Source organism: Amia ocellicauda, chromosome 7 (assembly GCF_036373705.1).
Source record: "Amia ocellicauda isolate fAmiCal2 chromosome 7, fAmiCal2.hap1, whole genome shotgun sequence".
NCBI classification, from domain to species: domain Eukaryota; kingdom Metazoa; phylum Chordata; class Actinopteri; order Amiiformes; family Amiidae; genus Amia; species Amia ocellicauda.
The window spans coordinates 16,487,501-16,495,289 of record NC_089856.1 but is presented as its reverse complement, the minus strand read 5'-3'; the positions used below and the strand labels follow the sequence as shown (position 1 = coordinate 16,495,289).

General features: G+C 39.4%; 1 protein-coding gene across 1 annotated transcript in view; it reads left to right on the top strand.

Moving 5' to 3' along the window:
* Nucleotides 1-4,244: 4,244 nt before the first annotated feature.
* The window catches only part of ntf4 (neurotrophin 4), a 13,385-nt gene continuing 9,840 nt past the window's right edge, over nt 4,245-7,789 (top strand). The window contains exon 1 of the mRNA XM_066708756.1: nt 4,245-4,477. The gene's annotated coding sequence lies outside the window, so the exon portion shown is untranslated. The remainder of the gene's footprint in view (nt 4,478-7,789) is intronic.

Here is a 7,789-nt window from a genome sequence, read left to right as displayed (position 1 = left end):
CAGGTATGGTGAGAGTGGGAATTTTTGAGGGAGAGTGTGTGAGAGATGGAGAGTGAGGGACTGTGGCTGCAGAGAGAGGGGAAGTAACAGAAAGTGAGAGACAGGAGATGGAAGACTGGAGAGATGGAGGGTGACAATGGGGGAGAGATGGTGAGAACAGAAGGGAGGGGAGAAGTAGGGAGAAGAGAGAGGACAGAGTTTATTATTATTATTATTATTATTATTATTATTATTATTATTATGACAGTGGCCTGCAGTTCCCTGGTAGTGCCTGTTTAGAGTGAGGGGGCGCTCTAATTACAGTCAAAAGTAACGAATTCCAAATAAAATATATCATAAACAAGAAAAATTAAGTTGAATACGTAACAACAATATTTTTGAGGAAAAGTGAAATAATGGATGTTGAGATAAAAAAAAAAAATGAAAACCAAATGCATAGAATTGTAAACGAAAAAAATGATATCAAAAGCAAAACAAACAAAGCAAGAGCAAAACTCGAATTTATTGAATGAATTTAGTTTATGCTCTTGCCTGGAGTTACTACCTTTGGTTACATTTCTAGAATATTTGCTTTCGCTATCTGTTTCTTTGGTTTTGCTGATTTATTTTGTTCAGTTACAGGTTTTCTGTGAAGGTGGGGTTTAGAGGGAGGCGTAGATCATGGGTCTCCATTAGTCTACTAGGCTTGTGTGATGGTTCTTCCTAACCCTATCAATGAGCAGGGTGTATATTGTTGTTATGTTTTCAACTTTATTTTTCTTGTTTTACAATATATTTTATTTTGAACTCGTTACTTATGGCGGTAATTTGAGACCATAACGTTGTCAGTCAGTTAGTCAGTGTATCAGTCAGTCAGTGTGTCCATCAGTCAGTGTGTCAGTCAGTCAGTCAGTCAGTGTGACAGTATTACTTTACCCCCAGTCTGGCATATGACCTCCCCTCCCCCCCCTTAAAACATATAGAGACTAATTAGCCCTAATTAATTGAGAGCAGCTGCAGTGGACTGTGTGGAATGTGATAACGAGGCTCTGAGCTGAGCCCTGTGCTCTGAGCGTCATGGGAGAGCAGAGCAAGGCAGCCAACCAAGTCCAGACCTGGCATTGTAACACACTGTACTGTAACAAACTGCACTGTAACACACTGAATGAACTGTAACACATTATCCTGTACTGTAACACTGTACTGGACTGTAACACACTGCACTGTAAGATATTGTACTGCATGATACTGTATTATACTACATTGTAGTGTAATACACTGTACTGTACTGTATTATACTATACTGTACTGTAATGCACTGTATTATACTTTAATACACTATGCTTTACTATACTGTTCTCTACTGTAATACACTATTATGTACTGTACTATACTATACTGTATTATAATACACTATACCACTGTATTATACTGTACTGTACTATACTGTAAGACACTGTGCTGTATTACAGTGTTACCCCATCCTGAAAAGGTCAAGGCACACCTACTTCACTTTAACATACTGCATGGCACACCAGCCCCTCCTGCCCACCCACTCTCCCCTTTAATCACTGTGAAACACATCACTTTCAGAGAAACCTCAGCCTGTGTTGATGCACAGACTACTTTGTTTCGGATAGATATTGATTTATTCTTGATTCTTTATGTTAGTTTTTCTTGCATGTGAATTTTTCTCAGGTGTCCAAAACAGTGACATACTGTGCTGTAACACACTGTACTGTACAGCAGTGACCTTGTGACCCTGGGAGCAGCAGGTATAATACCTCTTTATTTCCCTCCCTCTCTCCTGATGCACTCCTCCATCTCTCAGCCCTGCTCTTTGTATCTCTGCTGTGTCGTTCTTCCAGCTCTAATCTCTTTATTCTTTCCTTCCCCCTCTCTTTATTCTTGTTCTTTTGACTAATTCTTTCACTTGTCCTTCATCCTTTTAAATCCACCTTTCTCCTCCTGTTTTTGTTAAACCTCTTCATTCCTGTCCTCCTCCTCTTTCTCCTTTCTCTCTTGTCGCCTTTCACTGCTCATCCCTTTCTCTGTTGCACTTCTGCCTTTACCCTCCCACTCTCTCACACCTTGCTCCTTTCTTCTTCTCTCTCTTTCTTCATTTCTGTGGTTTGCACCCCCTCTCTATCACTATTTCTCTTTCCCTCTCTCTCTCTGGCCTGTGCCTTCAGGGTGAAATATCTGTCTTGTCAAAGGCAAGTTCAGACAGAGGGAGATAGAGAGGAAGTGTAACAGAGAGAGAGTGCTGTCCTGTAATGTTTCTAATTTGTAACATATATACAGTAGATAGATAGATAGATAGATAGATAGATAGATAGATAGATAGAGGTATACAGATCTATAGGAATACAGATACATAGTCTGCAGTGTAAAGGTATATAGATACAGTCTGTATTGTAAAGTCTCTGCAGACCAGTGCAATAGAGTACAGTGCAGAACAGTACAATTCAGTGCAGTGCAATACAATACAGTAGAGTGCAGTACAATACTGCAGAGTGCAGTAGAATACACTACAGTGCAGTACAGTATAATATAGTACAGTACAGTATAATACAGTACAGTGCAAAGGAGTATAATACAGTACAGTACAGTTAAGTATGGTGTCTCTGTCACTATAGATCCGGCACACAGCCACGCTTCGCAAATTCTGCCCAATTACTCATCAGACGCTGAGATCAGAGCCAAGAAAAACATCTACTGCCTCTTACTGTACACATTAACAACACACACACACACACACACACACACACACACACACAGCTCCTTATAACAGCCTCTAAACTTTTTAAAGAGACAGCCGCCCCAGACCCCCTTATTACAGCCTGCAGATAGTTTATTGTTTGTTACACTGTCCAGTGACTCAATGAGAAAATATGTATTAACCCTCTTCCTTCTTTCTCTCAGGCAGTGTTAATGTAGTGTAGTGTCCAGTTAGCCAATCTGTGATAATGTACTGTAGTGTTCAATCAGTCAGACAGTGTTAATGTACTGTAGTGTCCAGTCAGTGTTAATGGACTGTAGTGTCCAGTCAGTCAGTGTTAACATACTGTAGTGTCCAGTCAGTCAGTGTTAACATACTGTAGTGTCCATGTACTGTAGTGTCCAGTCAGTCAGTGTTAACATACTGTAGTGTCCATATACTGTAGTGTCCAGTCAGTCAGTCAGTCAGTGTTAATGGACTGTAGTGTCCAGTCAGTCAGTGTAATATTTTTATCTTTCTTGCTTTCTCTGTCTGTTGCTCAGGGCTCTAGTGTAACTGTAGTATCTCTCCGCCTCTCTTTTGTCCTCTTCTTTCTTTCATCTCGTTTTTGATCTTCTGGGAAAGAATAGAAGAAAAAGGTAGAGTGAAACTTGAACCCAGAAGAACTGAAAAAGGGGGGGGGGATAGAGGGAACGATGGTAATGGGAATGTGAGAGGAAAAGGGGCAAAGTGGGGAAGGGAGATAAAGAGAGCTGTCTTTTGATGGTGTTTAAATACGTCAAGGTACTGACCCCTCTCTCCCTTCCTTCCCCCTCCTCCTCTGTCTCTTAACCTCATTCCCTCTCTCACGTTCACTATACAATTAACCCTCTCTCTCTCTCTCTCTCTCTCTCTCTCTCTCTCTCTCCGGATGACATTCACGCCCTCGATCCGCCTTCTTAAAAATGCTTGACAGTGACGTTTCGCCGTTTACCTGGAGTGGAATGCAGAGAGAGAGCGCGCAACGCTCACACACAGGCACGCACAGACAGAAAACAAAGTCACCGTGACTTTAAACGGCACGTCAGAAACGAGAGACAGAACGGGAGGGAGGGGAGTCTAATGAAAATAACTCGTTTAATCTACTTCATTCATGAATAACTGGTTTTAAAGAGATGTTTTGCGCCGTCGACTGCGCTATTTCCCCCTTTCTCTCCCTGCTTCTGTCCGTCTCTGTGTCGGTTTAATTGGTCTGAGAGAGAGAGAGAGAGAGAGAGAGAGAGAGAGAGAGAATATATAGTCGTTTTGCGTCCCGTTCCCCTTAACGAGAAAATGCGATTCGTGCTATTTTAGTTTAGTTTTTTTTTATCTTATTTTACTCGTCCGTTTTCAAAAACATTCGCTCAGTTTTTTCTTTCATTCGTCTTTTTTCCTCTCACCCTCCGCGACTTTGTTTCAGGAATCGGAAAACACGACAGGAGAGGGAAAGGACTCTCTCTCTCTCTCTCTGGAATTCGACTGTTTACTTTCAAGACAAGCAAGCGAGAGAACGGACTAACGAAAGAGAGAGAATAATCATAACATTGCCGAACTATAAGATTAACAACATTAAATATTAAGAATATTATTAATTACATTTCAACAACTTTATTTCACTTACAAATAAGAACACTATTCATTTACTGATCCCTGTCCTCCCTCTGTCTGTGCAGTCGATAGTGTCAGTTCAGGTGTCTCTATATCTGAACCAATGTGCTTTTCAACAGAACTCCGCGACGTCCGAGTTCCGCCGAAACGGTAAGACGCTTAAACCTTTTTGTTCACCTTCCTCTCTGGAGAAACTACAGTTCACTGTGTTACACTGTGTCAAAACTCTATGGCACTGTACACTGTATAAACTTCATTGTAAAGTACATACAATGTTGTATACCGTATTTGCATTATATACACTGTACTGTACACTAGACACTTGTACGCTGTATACACTTGATACGCAATATACAGTATTGTACACAACACATTATATAGCCTATTGTAAACCATATACAGTCTTGAACAATACACACTATTGTACACTATACATACTGTATTGTAAACTATGCACGCTGTACTGTAAGCTATACATGCTGTATTCTGCACTATACAGGCTGTATATTACACTGTATACAGTATTGTGCACTATACACACTATTGTACACTACATACTGTATTTTACTGTCTACAGTATTGTGCACTGTATACACTGTATTATACACTACACACTGTACTGTATACTTTATGAAGCGTTTATAACAGCTGACTCTAAACTGTATTATGTTTTATTGTACTGTTTTGCACTGTATTAAAGTGTTTAACACTGTTCAGCTCTATTGGACTGGTTATCCTACTACTAGTAGTGGTAATGGTAGCAGTATTAGTTTTATTTGAAGTAATAGTTTTATTAGTAGTAGTAATAGTAATAGTAGTAGTAGCTGCAGCAGTGGTAGCAGTAAAGGGCAGAATTATCAGTTTCTACATTTTGGGAAGTTGTTAATGACAATATTATTATTATTATTATTATTATTATTATTTCTGTTTATGGTACCTCATGTACATACACTGACTGACTGACACAGTGACTGATACACTGACTGTCTGATTGAATGATTGAAACATTGATTTGAATTAATAATTTAAAAGAAATGTTAATCCAAATACATTTTACAGACACTTTATATCTATAGTCCTGTCTGGGCCTATACTGTACTACCCTCTCTCTCTCTCTCTCTCTCTCTCTCTCTCTCTCTCCTCTCCCCTCTCCTTTCTCTTCCCCATTTTCCCCCTCTTCCCCCATCACTTTCTGCTCTCTCTCTCTCACTTTCCTCCCATTCCCTCTTTCTCTCCTTTCTCTCTCCATCTCTCTCAGTTCAGTGTTAGTGCACAGTAGTAGCCAGTAAGTCAGTCAGGCCGAGTCTGGGGCAACTGTATTTTTAAACACTCAGTTCAAAGGCTATTATCAGGGGGTCTGGGGTGGCTGTCTCTTTAAACACTGTCAGTTCACAGGTTGTTGTAAGTGTGCCTGTGTGTCTTTATAAGGCGCTGAGCCAATGTGTATAAACTGTAGAGGAGTCTGTCCTGGATTGTTTCACTGAAATGAGAGTCTCCAGCTATTAAAGTTTAATTATAGATTGTGAGAGATTAACTTTCTTGCACAGAGACACACAATGTTAGGAATGGGCACCCCCTCTGTGTGTGTAGAAGCAGCCATGAAGTTGCCATGGAGATGACACCCCTGGGTGGGGTCAAAGGTCAGGGGAGGGATGGGCAGCTTATTGGGCAGATTGAAAAGAAGAGCACCTGTAGATACAGACACTCTGTACAATTAAGTCTACAGTACGTTAACACTGCACTGGGGGGGGGGGGGGGGGAGAGAAACAGGGAGGGAGACTGTGTACCTGACAGCATGGCTTTCCTGGAATGTGAGGTGTGGCCACTTTTCGAGAGAGAGAGAGAGAGAGAGAGAGAGAGAGAAATATATGTAAAAAAACTATTTTATTTTATATTTGTAAAGTTCTTAATGTTATTGTATATAATTTCAATGTACCCAATTGCTTTGGCAATACTTGTTTGTAAACATCTCATGCCAATAAAGCTTGTTTTGAATTTGAATTTGAGAGAGTTAGGGAGAGAGAGAGAGAGAAATGTGTCTTCCTTCAGGCTAAAACAGTTATTGCTGCTGCTGTTATTAACTTTACTGCTACTGTAATACACACTGTACCTACTGACACTATAATACACAGTACAGACACTAATACATGTTGTACCTACCAACACTGTAATACATACTGTAGATACTGTTATACACACTAACTACTGACACTGTAATATACATTGTAGATAAACTAATACACACTGTACCTACTGACATTGTAATAACCCTGTATTTTTGAGAGAGAGAGAGAGAGAGAGAGAGAGAGAGAGAGAGAGAGAGAGAATGTGGAGAATGATAATGATGGCTTAAAGTGGAGAGTCCCCTTCGGGTGTCCCCAAGAGAGAATTTGTTAACAGCACTTCTCTATATTCAGTTTACTAACTATATTAGTGTTAATGTACTGTAGTGTCCTGTCAGTCAGTGTTAATGTACTGTAGTATGCAGTCAGTCAGTGTTAAGCCGAGGACGCACACAAAGATGTAAAGTGTTTTTATGCCCCCTTGCTCCACTGCAGCTTGCAGTTACTCTTAAAGCGTCACATAATATACAATTGTGATTGTGTTCTAAATCAATGAATGCAGTATCTATAATGAATATTGACTTTTTAATGTGTGATCAGATACTTGCTTCAATTCTTTCAGATCACAACCCTGTGGCAAAAAGTACAATGAAAATACCACAGTAGTAAACTCATACCATAAAGTATATATAGTTAGGCTAAGTTGTATAAAACACTTTTATTTAAGTGGGTTTAGGCAGTGAGTGAACAAATGTCTTTATTGAATTTACACACACGGCCAATTTCCCCATTATTTTCTCCTAAAGACTTATTTTTTGACACTTCTGTATTTCATTGCATTCTATTCACATCTCACTCATTATTTATCAAATATTTTTCAACTAAATATTTTCCTCTAATGCCTCCACCCAGGAATCGTTGTTCTTTGGCTTGAATCTCCCTTTTAAAATGTAACCTTAGTTTTTCTGTCATCCTAGATAGGGTGTTGGCTAAATTACATAATACATGTTTATCATTACTATATATAGTACTTTATGTATAATTATTCTAGACTCTACAGTCAGGTTCTTAAAAGCTGAACACATCGCTACACGGTAGATTGGCGTAGTACTGTACACGAACCTGTGACAAATCAATAACATTAGTTCGATATCCCCGCTAGTTAGCTGATATAGCTAGTTACTTAAATGCTTTGGCACAGGGAGAAATAGTCCGTTCAATGCAATTTGATGCAGTTTGTTGCAACTTGCCAATTTAATTCACTCGATTCTAACTGGTGTAACAAACTACATTGAATTTCACATAATGAATACCACTGTGGGTATTTTAATAGTTTAACATTAAGATTCATATGGATTTTGTAATTAACATAAGTAATCCAGCAATTGATATGTCTAAT